This window comes from Drosophila suzukii, chromosome 2L (assembly GCF_043229965.1).
Source record: "Drosophila suzukii chromosome 2L, CBGP_Dsuzu_IsoJpt1.0, whole genome shotgun sequence".
NCBI lineage: Eukaryota > Metazoa > Arthropoda > Insecta > Diptera > Drosophilidae > Drosophila > Drosophila suzukii.
In genome coordinates, this window is record NC_092080.1 from 7,045,030 (window position 1) to 7,064,053 (window position 19,024).

At 38.7% G+C, this 19,024-nt stretch overlaps 1 protein-coding gene across 1 annotated transcript in view; it reads left to right on the plus strand.

Moving 5' to 3' along the window:
• Positions 1-19,024, plus strand: part of fipi (factor of interpulse interval) — a 73,668-nt gene that overhangs the window by 49,506 nt on the left and 5,138 nt on the right. The window lies entirely within an intron of this gene.

A 19,024-nucleotide genomic window follows, 5' to 3' on the forward strand; every position in this document is an offset into this window, starting at 1 on the left:
GGCCCGGGGCTTTGTCCGAAAATTTCGCATGCCGTTTATAGTCAAACATAATTTGACCTAAGCCAAGGCATAAGCAAATGTGACAGGCTCCAGTCAGCCATAAAAGCCTCCTCAGCCCGAGCACACACCCATGGACATTTTCATAGACATACCGGTTCGGGCTTGAGTCGGTAATTGAATGAAATAGCAAAAACGCACGCACACAGGAAAATGTTCATTTAAATGCATGGCATATGTGGACTGGGAGGACATTGCCAGGATGTCGAGTGAGCTCCGGCACGACACCAAGCCAAGCCGGGCACATAAAAAATTTAAACTCAAATAAAATTAAATCGAAATTAGCACAAGACCGCCAGGCATCTAACCAGCAAAAAGTGGCAAGAACAGTGGGGAGGACAGAATATTTTTGGCATCACAATTGAAATTTATTGCATCTTGAACATTGTGGTCATTTAAAATTTATAAGTAGAATGAGAAACCAACTTTTGAAGATACTATGTGCAAGAATACCTAATTGTTTTTGTTCATAAAATCAAAATTGATTTTAAGCTTAATACAATTATGGTTTTATAAAAACAATTTTGGATTTTTCTCGTTAAAACAGATGTTTAAAAATAGTTTATACACAGAAAAAGAAACATAATGGTTTTAATATCAATTATTCATTCGAAAACCACAAGTTACTACAAATATCAATTTCATATTAAATATTATTAACTTGGAGTTGCCTTTGACACATAAATATGTTGTATAAAAAGTTAGAAACCTAACATTATATTAATATACTGAATCGCTATTGATCATATTTATTGTGTTTACGTTTAATCTTTAAACTTGGCAGTTAATATATAATACTACATTTTATGTAATTTGTTTAATTTAATTAGCCCTTGTTTGAATTGAGTTGAAAGTTTTTTTAAAATCTTTTTTCTATGCATCCCCTGTTTTATAAAAACGTTAGATAAATAACTAATCAGTGGATTTTATAGTTTAAAGTAAAATAAAGGATTACTTGATCGTGATTGATTTTTATGGAATTATACATTTTAGAAAAAACATAATTTCCTTACCCAATTCTTCTTATAAAGCACTGAAATTAGTCCACTGTTCCGTGGCATTTTTATGGCGCATAAAAGTTCGCACAACTGTCGCCGGGGCCACTAAACGTCATCATTGCAATGGATTAGCCTTAATGCGCGACTGTAATTTAGCACTGCACCCGTACTCGCAGGCGAGATCGTAAAAAACTGCATCTGCATCGGGCCATAAAGTCGCGACAAGTCGTGCCGAGGACTCATTTGCATATAGCCAGGCAGAAAAGGGAGGGTCCTGAATCGCGCCCCCTGCATCTGGCACACGGTAAAGGAAATGTCCTTTTTTCTCGACTTTTATTTTGTCGAGCTGAGCACGGGTCGTGAATTACTTTTAGCGCATTCGGGGGGGGGGGGGGCTTTAACAGCAGACCAATTGCTGCCGAGTGCAGTGGCAACAGGAAGGCCACAAGGACACCCGCCCACCCAAAAAGAAACAACCAAGGACAACAAGGACCAACCACTCGCTTGTTGACATTAGAAATTGAGCAACCAAAAATGTGTAAACAAGTTTGTTTGGCCCAAGTGTTACGCATTGGTCTGCTGGTTGAGGTCCTGCGAGGAGCGTCCCGAGTCCTGAGTCCTGCGTCCTGCGTCCTGAGTCCTATATCGATGTCGGTGTCGTTTCTAGCCTGCTCTTGACAGCCCTCAACACCCGACACTTGGCCAAGTGTATGAAAAGTTTTCTGAAATAATTTTTGCACACACAAAACAAAATGGTGTTTTCTTTGTCCTTTCAGCTATTTCTGAGTATTTGCCAAAGGGCCACAACGTGCTTCAAATAAACTGGACAAATTGCCGAGCAGAAGGAAGCACATAAATCAGGGCATGGCAAGTGACCAATTAGTAAGCAACCGCAAAGAATAGTCCAAAGTTTAGAGCTTCTGGCAAAAAGGGTCATCAATTATATGGCCATAACCAAGAAAGGGGAAGAAAATATCTTTAAATTGATTTACCTACATATGTAAATTAATATGAGCTACAGGAAAAAGTAAACAAGTGTCGTCGTGAATTTATTGCTGTTACTTCGTGTAACTGAAATCAATAAAAATTTCCAGAGGCATTTCACAGCTACGTACAAAAAATAATATTAGGTCAAATTGACCAATACAATAGTTAAGTGGGAACAACCCTTCGAATTGTCAATTTCACCAATTAAATAGTTAGTTTCACAACAACATAATAAAGTTAAATTACTATTTTATGGTAGTTTTAATACTACAAAGGAACAACAACCTTTTTTATAGTTAGGTAACTATCCGTATTGGTAAAACTTACCTATAAAATCTTTTTTTGAGTGTAGGACTTTCAGAGGAATATCTGTGATGATACTTTTTTCTATCACCTTTTCAAATGTAGAGTTCAGCATTTTTTTCCACTCCTGGGTATGGATAGACTGCACTTTTCTCTCTCTCTATCTTTATGATGTCACTCACTAACTTGGGCTGTGAAAGGAATTAGCCCGAACTGGCACAATGGCAAAACGGCATCGAGTTTTCGAATTGTGTCAAGTTGACGCTATGCGAATGGGAGAATGGTAACTGCCAGCAAACTGCAATTAGAAGCAGCAAGTTGTCGTGACAATTGCAGGCATCAGAGGAGCCATTTTCTGTTTCTCATGTACATGTATGCTCAATTTTGGGTTAACAGAAGGACAAAGTTTTTCAGCCCAAAAACTGTGACTAAGCGAAGGCCTTTCAAAACCTCCTTACTATGCCTCAAAATTTAAGTTGTCTATGTCAAACATGTTGCAAACATTTAATGTCCTGTCAAAAGCCAATGGCCTTTCGCCTAGCGACATTATTCATATGGCACTAAACATTACGCATACGCCATGACGGCCCGCCTGACACTTCAATTAGCGAATGCGGTGCACCACATACGTTGTTTACCCAAACAAATGTCACAGAAAGGACATCACAAGGGCCTCATGTTCCATGATTTATTTAAAATGTCAGCGCAATGATTATTTCTGTTTAGCAATTTGATTCGACGACCAAAAGCGACATCATCGTCCTTCGATTTCGATGCCCAAAAACAGCCGCCAATTGATTATGAATGCAGCCCCAATGGAAATTGTAATTTCAGGGCAAATTCTATTTGGCCGATATGCATAACTAGGCAAGAGCATAATGCGCCCATCAAAAACGATCGCTAATTGAAAATGAAAATGCAAAAACAGGGTCATTCCTGAATATTAAGATGAATAAAAGCTGACTGGGTTTCACTTTATCGTCAGTAGCTTATATTTTCTGAACCCTCTATTCAAAGGAGGTGTCTTAAAAAGTGGTTTTTATCACTCTTCTACAAACTCAGTAAAGCCATAAAAATTACTTTGACATCTCAAACATTTTTAATTTAATTGACTCTTGAGTGCAAAGTCATGAATACAATAATTATAGCTTGTATCACTTTTCCTCCCTTGCTTGTTTGTTCGAATTGTATGTGTGAAACAGAATTCCACATGTTGACACTGTAATTGGTGCCATTTGAGAGCTTTTCGCATTTGCATAGCTATTCAAAAGCAAAGCATCTGTTAATTAAAACTACTCTAAGTAAACCAAACTCAGTACGAACATGAGAGAAAATTTGTAAAGTGTCGATGCCTTGAAGTTTACTTTGGCAACATTTTCCAGAGTGTGAGAATTAAATTTGCCAAGCTTAGGCAAAAAGTTTCTCTTCGGAAATCCCCAAAAAAGTTCAATGAAATTATTGAACTAAATAATTTTAGGGCTAAAAAAAAATTGCCCAGCACCTGGCTCCAGAAAGTTTTTCCCCCAACTTTTCTCCTTCCAGCGGCATTCAATTAGCCTTGCGCTTATGCAATTTACATCAAACATTTGCATAATCCAATCAATGCCACGAATCGAATCAAATAAAATGCAATTTGCACATAATTGCATTGACTTTTGTGTGCGCGCATTGACAGAATGTTGCAATTTATGTCAATTGAAATCGATTGAGAGCATTTTCGCCTGGCCAAGCTGATCGGACAAAAGGTTACTTAGATCGATGGTCCGGCTGGCATAATAAATTCCATCCACGTAGACATTAGCAAACACTTTCCAGGCTCCAGAAACCCAAATATCACTACCCATAATTCTGACTCCTTTGTGGACAGGATTTTGGCCTGGCGACTTTGGCCTCGAGTCCCTCGCATAATTTGTGCCTGTCATGTTGCGAGTTGATTAACAATTGTTGGCCAGAATATCAGCCAGGTGACTTGTGATTTATGCCTGCACTCCTATCTATTGGTTGTATCTAAGCCTAAGCCAAAGCGGCTTGGCTTCTAATGGACCAAGTTTGCCCGCCCGCAAGTTGTGAATTCAATTTTCGCACACCAGCCAGACAGCCAGCCACCTACGATATCAATCATACGCACTGTTTGCTGCAAAACGTTTAGCCATGAATCAGCCAAAATGCTGAGGGCAGCAGAACAAAGGGCCGCCGGCCAACATTTGCAGTAAACTAAATTGCTTTTACTGTTGCCACCGCCACATGCATGTTAATAAATGTTCGCACCTACCTATACAAGCATTCATAAATGCAGTGTGCAGTACATACTGCATGTAGTATGTTGTATGCAGTATGTAGTATGTAGTGTGCAGTATGTGCAGTATGTAGTTGCATGCCAAAAAGCACTTAGCACTCACTATTCGTGAGTGTGTTTGTGAGTCCTGTCCTGCTTTCGGAGTTGCACTTGTTGTGCTCCTGTTTCAGTCTCTGTCGCTTTGGCAACTGCCAGCTCAAACATTTTGCGTACGCCACTCAGCAAGTAATTACATAACAACAAACCCAGAAGAGAAACAATTTGCGAGTACCACACACTACTTAATGTGCTGGGCGAGGGGGTATAGCGTTTAAAATGATATTCTAATTTTCTGCTCTTTAAATTATGTTTTTTATATTTTTAATGAAATTCCAGAAATTATTTAAGAACTAGAAAATACTTTAAATAAAGGGCAAAAGTTAAATATATTTGAAAGCTATTTGTATTATCTTTTTAAGGAAATGCCAGAGATCATTAAAAACAGGAAACATTTCAGCAACTTCAAGTACTTGTAATATGAAGAAGAAAACAAGGAAGAACGCTATAGTCGAGTACCTCGGCTATCAGATACCCGTTACTCATCTATATGGAGATATGCAAGCAGAAAAGCGATATTAAAATGCGCCACCTACCGGCGGTGTACAGATTTAAGCGTTATGGGCGTTAGAGTGGGCGTGGCAAATTTTTTTTTGGATCAATCGATAGGTATCAACGAGACCAATACATTTCAGTTAAAATTTTTTATCTAGCATGAAAAGTGTGGGCGTCACAGGTTTTCGCGGTTTGTGGGCGTTAAAGTGGGCGTGGCAAACTTTTTTTTGGGTCAATCGATAGGTATTGATAAGAACAATACATTTCAGTTAAAATTTTTATTCTAGCATCAAAACTGTAGGAGCCACAGTTTTGGGCGGTTTGTGGGCGTTAGAGTGGGCGTGGCACTGTACTGAAACAAACTTGCGCTGCGTAAGAAGCTCAGGAATCTGCACGCCAAATCTTAATAGCCTAGCTCCCATAGTTTCCGAGATCTCAGCGTTCATCCGGACGGACAGACAGACGGACAGACGGACAGACGGACAGACGGACAGACGGACATGGCTAGATCGACTCGGCTAGTGATCCTGATCAAGAATATATATACTTTGTGGGGTCGGAAACGCTTCCTTCTGCCTGTTACATACTTTCCGACGAATCTAGTATACCCTTTTACTCTACGAGTAACGGGTATAATTATGTATGTAAAATGTATGATTAAAGAATATAAATTGTATTGATATACCAAAAACTAACATACATTAATTAATTTAAGTTGTGGTAAATGCTAACCCTAACAACATTCATGTTTCAACTCAAATTTAAAATAAAAAAAAAAGTATTTAAATCTTTTAGAATATTTGGGTAGTATCACTTCGCTTAAAACTTTTAAATTGTGAGGTCCAAATACCGAAAATGTAATGCGACTCCTTTATCAGACAAAGTTCTTAAAAATATTATTTACTAAATATACAAAACATGTATTAATACTATTAATATTCTTTCGCTACTTTGAAATTCTTTTTAATTTTAAAGACCGAACACCAAAAATGGTAAATACATTTTATGTTCACAATAAGTAATTTAAAAATATTCAAGTAGAGAGTAAAATTCCCAATTAAAAGTAGAAAATAGACTTTCACTACTTTGAAATTCTTAAAAATTTTCAGGACCCATCACCATAAATGTTATCTAAATACAGAGCTTATATGTTTACTGAATATATGAAATATTTAGGCATGGGAATTTTAACAGTATTATTATTTAACAGTATTATTATTATCCACTCTATTCAAATGCAACCTTTCAGCTCTTTGAACTTCCCCTACAGATATTTACGAAAAACCACAGAACAATGGAAATATGCCCTATAAGAGGAGAGCAAAACGGACTACTTTGAATGGGAGAACATAGTACGCTGTAATTACCAGACCCAGTTGCAGGAGCTTTTCCATTCGGGGGAAGCTGAGAATCCACTGATGTCTGACTTTTCTAAGCTCTTTCTGCTGGGGAAGGGCTTATGGGATCCTTTCAAGACCCGCGGAGTTGCAACAGCAGACTTACATGGCGCATTTGCCGCTGCAACATTTTCGGACCGTGTTGCCGAATTGCAATTTTCGCCTGCTGCTGCAATTGCATCTTCTGCGAAGGCACGGCTTTTAAGTTGATTAGAGGGAGTGCAGCAGGGCTACGCAAAAATATTTTACGTAATTAAAACTTGGCTGTTGCTGACGTTGCATGCGAATGGGTTTTGTGTTTTGTGTTTTTCGTATTTCGTATTTCTTTTTTTGTTGCCTAACTACAGGCGTTGCAACAATTGGGGGACCGGGAAATCCGAGGCATGTGCTGTTGCTGCTGCTGTTGCGTAAGCAACATTTTTCGCAATGCTTTTTGTTTTTTTCGCATTGTCTGGGGCACAACAAAGAGCGACCGCAAAACTAGCGTAACAAACAATAACCGGCGAATATTACATCACATCACAGGGAAACAAAAAGTGTACGGTGGCAACAAAAACACCCACCAGAAAACCAAAACATCGACCATATGCCACAGTCTGCGGTTTGTTTGTGTGTTTTGCTGCGTGTGTTGCAAACGACGAAAACTACTAAAAACTTTGATGGCTTTTTGTGCGGCCAAAAACAGGTTTATTTGGCCGGCTAATGTGGGCGTCGAGGACTTTTAAAGTTATAATTTCGCAATGACATTTTAAATGCAAATGTTGCACAACTTATGTCGCATCATCTGGCAATTTGCATGCAAAAATGTGTATTTCACAATTTACGGCCAAACACTTGCGGTTAATTTGTGTAGTTAATAAATCACATTTCATAGTTTCCAGCATGCAAACTGAACACTGACCAATTGACATAATTGCATTTGAATGGGCCTGAAAAAGTTAGAAATTATGTAGTAGAAAATTTTCATTTTAAAAGACAAAAAAAAAGTTTTAAAAGCGATGCCATGCAGCTTATACTATAATCCCATAAGACAGGACTTAATTTAAGTAAATAAAACGATTTCCTTGTTGGTCTCGATTGCGTATATCAAATATCGCAGCCATGGAGCTCGTATCCGGTATCAACTTGTCTTCGACTTGGCCAACAATGGCACTTGGTGGCAACTGGGGACTTGGCCTTCTGCAACAGCGCTTTGAGAACAAAAGTTTTTGGGTAGGCACTCGATCCACTCAGCCTAAAAACGAGTACTAAAACTCAGAGGCACAGGCTGAGGCACTGGCTCTGGTGAAACTCAATAAAAGAAATATTTTTGTTAGCTCACATAAAGTACTTTCATAGTTGGATGAACTGAAACTCTTGCATGGCGCAGGCACTGGCCAAAGTTATAATAGTTTTTCAAGCAAAGCAAATGCAATTCCACTTTTGGGAAAAGTTCGCTCAATAGACCAGATTCCCGCCGCTTCAGTCGACGAGTGGACTTTGGCCAACAAACAAATGGAGAACATGCGGGTCTAGGACGACTCCAACATTGAACAATCGGAATTCGAAAAGTGGCTCACACAAATTGCTGCGACACTGCTGATAAAACTAGCTTTCGACTACCCGAAGACAAAACTTCTGTCAATATTTGAATACCCAAATGGGCGACCAAGAGTTCCATATCCATTCAAAATATATATTTATATATTTTAATTATTGGATGGACAGCTAGCCGCACAATTCTGACCGCAATTCACAGCTTTGTGCAATTTAGAAATAAACTTTGATAGGAAATTGAAAGGAAACTATTTATTAAGTCACTTATAACCACTTGAATAGGCAAAAAAAGCGAATTGGCAAGCAAGTAAAATGTAATTTTAAATATAATTTTAACAGTTTAAGTTGTTTTAGCCCCATACTTATATTAAACCCGATTAAAGAAGAAATGCCACTTTAAATACCAGCTTATATCAAATTCCAAGGGCCTGCCACACGGCGTATACTTAATGTCGGCTCTCAGTTGCAAGCGATTTAAAAATAAGAATAAAACGCAGCATACTTTCCAGCGCTTACCTTCGTCAAACTTTTTTCCCTTTCTTGTTTGGTTTTGTGTGTTCACTTGTATTTTTCTTAAATGCCAACACCTGCTACACTTTCAAGTGGATCATCAGAGGCTTACAAAGTTGGCTTACCTTTTTTCCAAGGAGGCACAACCAAGTAAAAATAGCCCAGGGTCAAAGGACGAAGGACACTGCCCAGATTATGCGGCCTTGATTGCGTAACCGAAAACAATGCATCAAAGTTTCGCTTTTGAGGGCCCGAGGCCACTGTTAAATTGTAATTAATCTTCTCATAAATACGCGGGTAATTATGACAGTGTGCGCGCTGTAATCAGTTGGCTTTTGTTTGGCATAAATTAAAAATAAACCCAATTAATTATGTAAATATTGTGACAGCAGTCTACCGACTCGACTCGTCGCGGTATTTTGCATTTTGCAGTTTGCTTATTTAATAGATTTCACCGTGGGCGCTTAAGGCAGCAATTCAAAAATTTATAGAAAAGTGAAAAGCAACTGTCTCTGGTTGTCTAGTTTGCATTTTCCTCTCCATATGTCTGTGTTTGTATGACATTTTCCTTTGTCAGGCGATACGTGAATACGTGTGTATCTTACCTTCTGCTTACGCCATCTTTCTTGCTCAATTTGTAAAACAATTTTTGCATACAAATTGCAACAGCAGCCAGCATGGAGCTTGACGTGCAGCACCCAAGTGGAGCGACCTGCCAGGATATATTCTATAAAAATTCAACGCCATGGAGGGAAAGTAAGGGAAAGCAAAGGAAAGCGTGGCAAACATGCATGACAATGCATGACTAAAGTAATGAATTACTTAAGTCCCTCGCCCACTGCACACAACAGGACATATGGCCCCCGATTCCAATCCGGATGCAGTTGCGGGTTGCATAAGTCACTCCCTTTCCCCAAAAAAAAAAGAAAAATGGCAAAAAATGGAAAACAGGGAAAAGGGAAAAACACGAAAAAGGTCGTGCCGCTCGGTGATGAGATGTGAATTTGTGTGCATTTGTTTGCTCGATTTGAAATGAGCGACAAGCGCCTGCCTTTTAATGCAACTGCATCCTTTGCCTTCTTTGGGGGAAATGATTGAGAGAGTGCTGTGCATTTGCATTTTCAAATCAGAGACCATGATCAAGACGAATTGGTAGCAGTTTATTCGCAAAGTCATGCCATTCACGCTGTAAATCAGTGGAAAGTGAGTTCAGTGCATTTACTTTGCATTACACGAAGGGCAAATTCAATGCAGAAGTACTAATGGCAAGTGAATCAAGTAAAAGTTGGATGGCAATCGTCGTTGGATACTTGATAAATAACTGCTGAGCAATGCAGTGCCATTTGCGAGGTGAACTAATGGAACAAATATTCAACTTGATTGGACGGCAAATTTTAGATGCGGAAAAAAACCTAATAAAATCAGAAAAAAGTTACTTCAAAGAGTTTATTACAAAGTTCAATTTAAACTATGTAACTAGCCTTATATTTCTTTAATGTATATAGTAACAATTATATCTTACTATAAAATACCTTCGATTTTTCTGATTAACATCATTACTTATCATATAAGCACATGTTTCTTTAAAAAATAGTATTACAATTATAACTTACTACAATATACTTTCATTTTCTTCAATAAATATTATTGCTTGTTATTTAAACGAGCCTCAATCAGATTGCAAGTGGTTTAAATACAAATACCTTTGGTTAACCCTTTAATCACAACAGAAAACCAGTTAACTTTTCACCCCTTTTAAACCACCCAACAAAGCCAATAAGTTCCCATTACAAATAAGTCTGCTTAATCGATAATAATGACTCTTGTCCATCATTATACCCACATGAAAACGTGAAATTAAAGTGCAATTTAATCACTGAATTTCCATGAAGATTAAATTTATAAAAATATATCTCGAAACTTGTTTTTGTTGAGAGGATTTCCCCTTGGGTAAATCATTTTTAATGGCTCTTTCGCAACGCCACTCACCTGGTAATAAATGCACTCATTATGGCGGCGTAATTAGCTGCAGCCTAAGTGCCAGGAAAGCCTTTCCCAGGTAAATGAACCCCCAAAAACCATCAAAGGTGTTCTCTTTCTTTATCCTTTAGCCGTTTACTAAGAACCTCTTATATACAGGTGGATATCAGGCAAATTTCACGCTGCTTTCTGGGTTGCAAATTAAAGGATCACAGCGAACGCAATCTTTTCGCACCTGCGGTAATAATATTTCTGTCTGCTCATCTCACCTGAAGAGCCGGGCTTAACCGCCTAACTGAAACCCCTGCTGAGCTCACCTCATTGCCGGTGGAAAATATTGTCGCATTTTTCAATATGCTACCGTTTTTCACTTTCAACTTACCCCCTTACTATTTTCCGGTTTTAGTTTTAGTTGCCGCCGCTGCACAAAAACTTGTTAAGTGTGTGGTTAGCCATGGCTTGTATGCGTATGTGCGTGTGTGGAAGCTGGCTTAGTGTTGCGATGAAAAATTCAATTTGTTATACTCTTTATGTTGGCTTTAGCTGCTCATAACACACAAAGCACACGCCGTTAAAAGCTTAGACAGCACTGCGACTATATATGGTGCATATATGTTTGTATATAGAGTGAGTCGAGGCAGCAACATCCTGTTTTGGTTGAGATTCTAATAGTTTACAGCATAAATTAATGGAGCCGCATGCTGACAGTGAAACAAAGTTGACGGTGAAAGGTGGGAAACACTCTAATGAACAAGGGGAAGACTTGCCTTGATAGGGAATTTTCAAAAACACTAAGTAAAACTTTTTTAAATTTGTAAAAATACCATAAAATCTAGTTCATTGATTACTAGCCAAATAAATTTGTATTTTAATCTAGTATTTTGTAAATATATTTTTATTGATTTGAAATCACTGTACCATCAGCGAAAGTAAACTCGATTTAATTAAAACCCTCTCCTTCGCTTAAAATTTCATTAAAATAAAAGCCACTTCAAGCCTCTATCAGGCGATTTAAGTTCACAATTCCGAAATGGGGCTCAAGTTGACTAAACTATTTAAATGCCAGCACTGTGGATCTCATCCCTGCGAAAACCGCTTCTTACAAGTTAAAATACTTGGGTGAAATTTTGCAATTGCGAACGCGCACTTAAGTTTAATTAAAAGAGCATTAATTGTAGCCGGCAACTGGAGTTGCAGGGAATCCATGGTTATAAATTGCTAAATTGCAGCGGGGCCAGTCAGCTGGAGAGTTTTGCCTTTTACCTGAGCTATCTGCACCCGCAAGTAACTTGGGTTCCGGGAAACTGAGAACTGAGAACTCGAAACTCGTAGAACAATTTGCGTGCCGCATGCACGCACCAGAATTTATAGCAACAGTATTGTTGTTACTCCGGATTAAGAGCGCCTCTTGCATGCTAATGAAATATGCAGCTAAGTGCCGCGGCTCAGTTTCCTAAGCGGGTTAATCGCCCATGATTCGCGAAACTTGCCTTTAACTTCGAGGTGTATAAATTAAATGGACGAAAGGACGTATGGACGGGGTAAACAGGAAGTTTCGGTCTGCCCAAAAGGGAAATGGGCGTGTCCGAGTGTTTGCTCAAATTCAAATTAAATTAGCAACCTTGTTGTTGGACTAACTCGCGGTAATTGCCGGGAAATTACCGAAATTAGCTGTCCAAATTGAAAAGAAGGTCCAACGTACATATCTATTTATTATCCTCAAAAACAACATTTTAATTATACCCGTTACTCGTAGAGTAAAAGGGTATACTAGATTCGTCGGAAAGTATGTAACAGGCAGAAGGAAGCGTTTCCGACCCCACAAAGTATATATATTCTTGATCAGGATCACTAGCCGAGTCGATCTAGCCATGTCCGTCTGTCCGTCTGTCTGTCCGTCCGGATGAACGCTGAGATCTCGGAAACTATGGGAGCTAGGCTATTGAGATTTGGCGTGCAGATTCCTGAGCTTCTTACGCAGCGCAAGTTTGTTTCGGCACAGTGCCACGCCCACTCTAACGCCCACAAACCGCCCAAAACTGTGGCTCCTACAGTTTTGATGCTAGAATAAAAATTTTAACTGAAATGTATTGTTCTCATCAATACCTATCGATTGACCCAAAAAAAAGTTTGCCACGCCCACTTTAACGCCCACAAACCGCGAAAACCTGTGACGCCCACCATTTTCATGCTAGATAAAAAATTTTAACTGAAATGTATTGGTCTCGTCGATACCTATCGATTTGATATATTTAATTTGCCACGCCCACTCTAACGCCCATAACGCTTAAATCTGTATACCGCCGGTAGGTGGCGCATTTTAATCTCGCTTTGCTGCTTGCATATCTCCATATAGCTGAGTAACGGGTATCTGATAGTCGAGGTGCTCGACTATAGCGTTCTTCCTTGTTTTATATTAGATCTGATAATTTTATGATATTAAATACATACCCATATGCAATTACATTTATAAAGTAGCGTTCTGATAAATAATTAAACTGCTGGAGATCTATCGCAGTATATATTATTTTTAAAGAGTTATGAAATTAAAGAATTTAAGATAAAATTTATTTGTAAATAAAGATAATACCGCGATATATATATTTCTTAGGATATATGTTGAAAGAAGGCATTGAGGATTTTCAGATATTAATGTTAAACAATTTTTTATAAATATTATATATAAGATCCTCTTATGGTTTCTTTCAAGTTACTATTCTTCTGTTATTATTTACATCTAAAAGTTGTAATCGGCTGACTGCTGACATCACTGCACTTTTTATCCACAGTTGAGCCTTCGAACAGGGACGGTCGTAAAAATTGCAGCGCATTGGTATTCCGGTTCCTTTGCTTATTATGTTGGCATACCTTCGGGTTAAATCCCTTGTTGTCCGCACAAATGTCCCGCAATTTGTTGGCATAGCAAAAACAATTCGAGTGGATCGGGAAACTGACAAGTTTTTCACATGGGCCACTAAAAATGAAGACACTAAAGGCGCTGTAATGCGGCATGTGTGTGGTGGAATGGGAAGGGATTCGGAAGGGATGGGGAAGGTATGGGGAAGGGATGTGGAAGGGATGGAGAAGGTAAGGGGAAGGGAAGGCAAAGGGGAAACGTGGCACAATGGCATCAAGTAAGTAATACAATAGAAAAAGCAACTTGCGTACGCGTGTGTAAAACTTTATTTTTACGACAAAGTGCAAGCGGCAAAGTTGTTAGCAAAGGACTGAAAGGCAACAACCATGGCTGGAGCCATCGTTACGCAAGTTGTTGTCGCCCAGCAGTTGGATTTTAATTTTTAGCAGCGACATGAGACAAAGTTTTAACTAAAAATTGCATGCCAGCCAACTGCAGAGTTGGTGGGGGTGGAAGGGAATTTGATTTTTATTTTTACAGCCACCAGACGACTCCTGTGGCACGTCGCACGCTGCGTATACGCAATGTGCGCCCAAAACAGTTTCAATTACAACTTCATAAGGTGCGCCAGAGCATAGCAATCCAATAAGAGTGGTTCACCATGGTGTTGCCCTGACTTGGATGACGCTATCCTTGGCCAGGATAATTAGCAGCTACACTTGATGCCACGATTAATGCAATTTGATGGCCCATGATTAATGCGACGCCTGTCGTGTTGCAACTTTACGCGAAATTTGCCTAACAAATGGTCTAAGCCCTCTGCGAAACAGCATAAAAATAATGTATTCAAGTTTGTCATTGGGGGTGCCAAAGGAAAAATGAAAGCGAGACATTGGAGTGAAATGACAAAGAAAAGAAAATGTTTTGCTGATGACTGTTTAGATACGGGCCATGAATAATGACATAAATTATCAAGTTGTTATGAGTTCTTGTTTTGTTCTTTAAGAAAATCATATCTTCTGGATGACAAAAGAAATAATTATACAATTTTATTATTTACCTGAACATTTTGGCAGCAATACAAAGTCCATTTCAATCCTGTTCAATTCTTAGAGCACATTTTATATTCCGTTGACACAAATCCCAATCGCAACTGACAGTGAGCCACTGTTCGCAGATTTATCTATAAAATGTTTAAAATATTTAAGTAGCACTAACTTTTATGGAGCTTTACGACAGCGTCAGTTTAAACTGGCTTCGTGTTCCTCCTCCCAAGTGGAAAGTAAAGTTTGTCAAAACTTTTGTTTCAAAAGTCAAAGGCGCACCATGCTGATGAATGAGTTGAAGGGCGAATCATGGGCAGGAGTGTCCTTTTCAGGATTGAAATAGTGGACGAAAGGACCGGAGTGCCACACCCGCATCCTTGGACACTGGGTTCTTATCGGCCGACAGTTGCAAATTTATATGCGCCAGCTTCCTCAAAGAGCCTGCGAGAATTATAAGCTGTCAGGCGTTTAAAAACGCATAGATGTATTTTCCGGCGCGCACTCACATAATGGAAAATTTATGAACTGGTTTTGAAGGGGGGCAGCAGGAAAAAAGAATTAATTGCCAAACTGAAAGAAAAGAGCATGGAGAGCCGTGTGTCAGCTGGAAAACTATTAAAAAGGCATCTCAAGGTGAAGCACCACTAAGTTTTCCTACCCACCTGCATTTCTACCGGAAAAACAGCAACTGCAAATGCATCTGCAGCTGGGAAAGCAGAACCGAAAAAGCCAACCTGACTTCCTGTTTTCCTGCTGGCCATGGCCAAGTTTCCCAAGAGCAAAACCAAGACGTGGCTCCTTCAGTTGGCCAAAATGCGGAAACGTCCATTTTATAGCGGAAATATATTCTTGTGCGGAGACGCGCTGATGATTTATGTATGTTTTGGCATTACGTGCTTTGTGTGCCATTGGAATTAAATTCCTGGCCAGCATATTCCAAAACGGTAATAATGGTTAGGTCAGGTTATTGCCCTGATGAGAATTGGAGTAGTTACTTCCATAGTCTGTGCCTGGCTTTTGGTAAAAAGTTAACCATCGCCAAACTTTTCTGGCCACGTACCGTATAAGCAAAAAAAAACCCTGACAGAAATGGGTTAAGCTCGTACAAATGCTACTTTTATTTTTCCGGGATTTTCCTTTAGGCCTGTGATGGGGAAAATCCGCGCATAATTCAGGTTAAGTGCGCTTCATATGCGTTTATGCTGACATTTAAACACATTGAATGGTGGAGCCTGGGACTTTCCACTGGCTGTTCCCCTTTTCCCCTATTGCAACTGCAAAATTAAAACTTTTTCATTGAAGTTGAGAGCATGCGTGCGTACTGGGCTTACAAACACAAAAAAAAATTCAAAAAAATAATAACAAACTTTTTGCCAGAGTTAATGCAAAACAAAAATGTCGCACAAAGAGGAAAACTTGCAGCATTTCGAGGCAAATAAAATTCAGAAGCCGAGGACCCAGTCCTCCCATTAAGCATTGGAAAATAATTAAAAAGTTTTTCGTCGAGCTAATGGAAATTGAATTGCAGACCCGTCTTAAAAAACGGAAGGAAAATTTCATTAAAATTCCGGATGAATAAATTAAAAACAAATGCCTGCAACTTCACGTGGAATAGAAGCCTCAAGCAGCAATAAATGTCAGATGAAGTAAATGGGGTTTTCTTTAATATTTGAATATACGTTTACGACCTATTAAAAATAACTATTTCCCTAATAAATGCATTTTAAGTGCTTTTGTCATAAACATAAAAAATATAGAGTCACATAAATTTTTTATCTCTTGTTCACTCTTTAACTTGGAAGTTTATTTTGGCCAAGGCTTAAGGGAAATAGTTGGAGTTCCTTTCGGTTTTTTAAATTTGATAATTAAATAATTGTAATTATGAAACAAAGAACACGAATAAAAGGGAAAATCTGCGGGACTTTGTAACCGACAAATGTGGATATGGTGGCGGCAGAAATGCAGCTGAATAATGCATTTCATTTAACGGAATTTCCAGGTTAACACTTTGCCATATCCCAGAGCGCACACAGGACCTCATTCGCACTCCTGACAGGACCAGTTGGCATTGTACGTCAGTTTACAGGACGTCGCCCACGCGCTGCATGCTTGGTTGCATTTTTTGGCAGTTCGCACGTGTTACCGCTCAACATCTCAACTCCACCCGGTATATGGCGCCCAAACACGCAACCGCCCACCGCCAGCTGCAGTTTTTCCTCAGCTTTTTATTCCCTTTTTCCCTTTTTTCCACCCTTTTTTCCACAACTCACAGTGCACACGAGTGCACGGCATAATGCATTTATAAAGGCCGCCGAACAATGCCAACAGCCAACCAGATAATTTCATTTCGCTCTTGTGGGAATGCCATTTCCGATTTACCACTAACCGTTTGTTTTTCTCACACTTGGCACTGCTTTACATTTACTTTTGCTCTGGCACATATTTATTTTATTTTTCCGTGACGCTGTCATTAAGCTCGCATGTGCTGCGACTTTGGTTGGCACATGAAATTTTATGAAATCCCACGTCCTTCTGGCCAAGATATCAGCAACGCTGACAGGGAGCAGCAACAGGAGCACCAGGATCTACATGGAAAAAAATATGTTTCCGTTTTGGAATTCGTTCAAAATCATTTCAATACAATTTGCTTTTTATTATTTTATTTAAGAACTAAAGGGTTCATTTTTCTTAAGTTCCTAAAGCATATCTTATCATATTGAAATACAAAGTATCATAAAAGTATGAGTTAACATAATATATTATTTTTATTTTTTTATTATACTATCTTAAGTTAATTTTTTTAAAAGTTTCTAAAAGCATATCATTACTAACTTAAGTTTCCTTATAAGGATTATTTTAAACCGAACTTTAAGTCCTTTAACAGTTGATATATTAGTTTATGATATAAAGATATCTATGAAGGTATTTAAATACCATTTTGGAAAAGCATCATTATTATTATGGCTTCCCTTATAAAATGTTTTTTTATTTAAATATCTAAAGTCTCAAAGGATTTTTGTTTAAAGTTTCATATCACATAGGACGTATTTTTTCTTATAGCATTTTTTTCTCGCTGTGTAACAAGTCACATAGTCATCCTCGCTTTTTGTAACAGACAGACGCAACAGAGACAGTGACGTTGGCGTCTGCAGGTGAGGGCAAACAATGCAAATATTTGTACGCTCCCATAACTATATAGAGCACATATAAGAACGGAAAAGGTGGGGGGTGTAAGTTGTGCCAAGAGCGCGATAAAAAGTAATATTCCCATTGTTTGGCAACTCTGGCTGATGTCGGCATTGATTCGTTAAGATATCAGAAAGTTTCCCAAAGAAAGCAAGAGTAGAAGTGCATAAAGAGGTGGCTTTAAGGGAAAATGACTTAATAAGGACTTCAAAAAATATCTATGAATTTTCACAATCTGAGATAGGAATATATTTCAAGTAATATAAAGCAAAAACTTTAAATCAAGCACCAGAACTGATTTCAATTAAAAGAAACCAATTCAAAGAGCCAAGCTGAAATTTATTTGCCCACATTTTAAATCATTTCAATTCAAAGTTGAGCTGTGCTAATTAATTCTAGCAAAGTTTTCACTACCGAAACCTAATTGCGAACATCTTTGCCCTAGATGCATTGTTAATAATGTTCCACCGAGATGGTGCTTGGCTTGCTCCTGGATCCTTGTACATGGCTCCTTTTGGTGTACCACTCCCCACCCCCTGCTCACAATATATATGCGGGTATTTCATTATGTAGTTGTATAATTTCAATATGTCCGTACTGCTGCCAATAAAATTTGCACAAGCAGAAAAAGGCAACGCAAAAGTTTTTGCCAACGAAATGAACGATGCAATCATGTGGCCCACACCCCATCATGTTTCGTAGTTTTTGTTTTTATTCCATCTTTGCCACTTTGGGCTTGGGAAACAAACTTTATTAAAAAGTATGCAAGAAATTTTTGCATCTATACATTGCCCGAATACCCAAAGGGCTGCAGAGGCATCCGCATCCCCATCCGCATCCGCATCCGGTTCTGGCTCAAGTTTTTGGACCTGCCAGCCTCATCCTGCCTCAAGTTTGCCTGCCGGCTCGCTTTTCCCTCTGCAGATTGACACGAATTGGCGAAATGAAATTGCAATTTCTTGTGATAAATTTCAATGAACATTTTGCCAAGACGAGGCGCAAAACAAGAAGTGAAAGTCTGAGTTGCGGCAACGATTTCGCTCCGTTGAGTGCAGTTTGCTGTATGTTAGCAGCCGGTTTTCCAAATATAAATTGCCCACATAAATTGCGTGCCAACTGATTTATGCCAAATAAATAAAAATAAAATCTCAAAAACAGTTCTATGTTTCTTATGCACGTCTTTCGAAGATTGTGGTTAAATGTTCAATAATGTTTTTCAATTAGTGGTTGAGTATGGACATGACATGGGCAACTAAACGTTAAAAGGCTTACCTATGTGG